The sequence below is a fragment of the Nicotiana tabacum genome, chromosome 9 (genome assembly GCF_000715075.1).
Source record: "Nicotiana tabacum cultivar K326 chromosome 9, ASM71507v2, whole genome shotgun sequence".
Taxonomy (NCBI): Eukaryota; Viridiplantae; Streptophyta; class Magnoliopsida; order Solanales; family Solanaceae; genus Nicotiana; species Nicotiana tabacum.
Window position 1 is genome coordinate 70417075 of NC_134088.1, and position 2312 is coordinate 70419386.

A 2312-nucleotide genomic window follows, 5' to 3' on the forward strand; every position below is an offset into this window, starting at 1 on the left:
TCTATTTAGTGCATTAAACTTCTAAATGAAGAATCAAAACAAATGTTGTATGTTTGAACCAAGCACACACCTTTATCTTCATGTAATTCTAGAGGGGTTAAGAGAAGTCACTTTAATAGTAACACTATAACAAAAATATGGATAAATCTGTGGAATTTAATTTTTTTTTTCAAATTTATTACTCTTAGCTTTTTCCCTTTTATTTCTTTTTATTTTGAGCTAGGCAAATGCAGCGTTTCAACAGAAGTGAACAGACTGTTCGGCATCTAACTTATGCAAGGATGTATTTTCAATTCAGAGACTACTATTCCAACAATTTGCATATGTCAGTATATTCAGCATCTCTTTATATTAAATTGGGAACTTCATGGCCAAAAAAAACTTTATGCAATCAATAAAAAATCACCACAGTAATCACAACACAAGTGACCCGCAGATTGTTTAATGCATATACCAATAAATCATAGATAAAATAAGCAATTTAACGGACACACAAGCAAAGAGAAATTACAGAGGGAAGAGAATAAAACGCAAGAATAGGGAATTTGGTCAAGTGTTATGATTCTCGCTTGGGGTGTGAGAGGTCCCAACTTCAGTTCTCGGAATGCCACACTTTTAGGTGCCCAATATTTTGATGTGACGAATGCCTACTTTTTAGAACCAAATATTTGACCCTAAACATTGGCTAATGAGGAGCTCCTTCCCTACTTCAATTAAAGCTCGCTCCCACCCCCACCCCCTTCTCATATTTTTCCCCTCTATAGCCCCTCGCTCCACTCATTTTTGAACTTCTAATGAGACAAAGTAAGAATAGGGTAAAGATGAGACCCAAAAGAAAGAATGGAGATGCATGAAATAGGTATGAGCTAGAGGTATGATTCTCACTTAGGGTGCAATAGGTCCCAAATTTATCGCACAAATCAGAATTCAATCACCTAGCACTAACAATCTCAGCTCTATATGCCTTTAATCTATGATTGAGCAAAGGATTAATTAATAACCTCAATTTTACTACTCAAGTGCACATTTTATACAATTGTCTGCTTCTAAAGGAGTGTTATCATATAGAGTAGCTAAACAACAGTATTAGATGAGAGTTGAGAGTTGACAGAATTGTAACAGTACTAACCAGAAAGCTGAAGAGGCGAGCAGAAGCAGAGAATGTTGGTTGCAATTCTAGGCTTGCAGAGAAAGAATTTTCGAGGATTTAAAAATAATATTTTCCTTCGGAATTGTACCCAAAAGCGTAAGCTGTGCGCGTGCATAATTCAGAACTTGGATAGTTGGCTTCTGACATTCGGTCCTTTATTGCCTATTCTGTACTCTCAATTTAGGTGACACTCCCATCAATTTTATATGACAACTCACTAAATTGAGTAAAATAAAAATTAATTAAAAAAATATGTTATTTTTTTAAACGGACCAAGAAGAAAAGTATGATCTTACTTTAGTTTTTTTTTTTTACTATTTTTAACCGTAGTACTTGTGTTAGAATAAAAATTTCAAAACTTCTTCTTTTTTACATAATAGTTGGGACAAAATGAATAAGTTTTAAGCGTGTTGAAAATTTTAGAAAGAAAAATACCTCAACTTATTATTCTTTATGATCCATTTTACGTGCATTATTTTCTTGTTACTTTATTCAAAAAAAGAAGATATATATTTATTAGTGCGAGCCACACACTAAAATAAGAAAAATATTTGCTTTAGGCCCCAAAATTACTATCTAATATATAGTAAATAATTTGTATAATTATTTCTTATCAATGATAAAATTAATTTCCATATTAATATTAAATAACCTAATTTCTTCTTCTCATTAATTCGTATAACCTAATTATTAATTTTTTACCAATCTTATTTTGGATTTTTGTTGAATTCTTTTTCTCTATTTATTAGTTAGTCACTTAACTATATCTAATAATCCAACTTATCATTTTCTTTTACTCTCATAAATTAAATACTTTTTGGTTCTCTCATTTCAATTGTGATGTAATCAAACACACAAGTAATGCAACAAACAAAATTTACAATGTTTAATTCATTTATGTTATTATACTTCATAAAATCATGTTTTCACTTTTTTCATTCCTCATACTCAATTGCCTATTTGTCAAACAACAATGCTTATTAAATATTTTATAAAATACAGAGACGACTCAATAGCATCGGAGGCCTAAATGATAGGTTTAAGGTTTTGCTTTAGGCCTCCATTGCTATTGAGCCGTCTCTGTAATTTATATTTGGATATTGTTAGAATTTGTTGACTTAAACCTATCATGACATAATATGATTCCATTCTCCGGACCTTT

At 31.1% G+C, this 2312-nt stretch overlaps 1 long non-coding RNA gene across 1 annotated transcript in view; it reads right to left on the bottom strand.

Annotated features, from left to right (window-relative positions):
* The window catches only part of LOC107825467 (uncharacterized), a 5785-nt gene extending 4486 nt beyond the window's left edge, over positions 1-1299 (bottom strand). Inside the window, exon 1 of the long non-coding RNA XR_001657071.2 lies at positions 1130-1299. This is a non-coding gene — a long non-coding RNA (uncharacterized LOC107825467). The remainder of the gene's footprint in view (positions 1-1129) is intronic.
* Positions 1300-2312: the final 1013 nt, after the last annotated feature.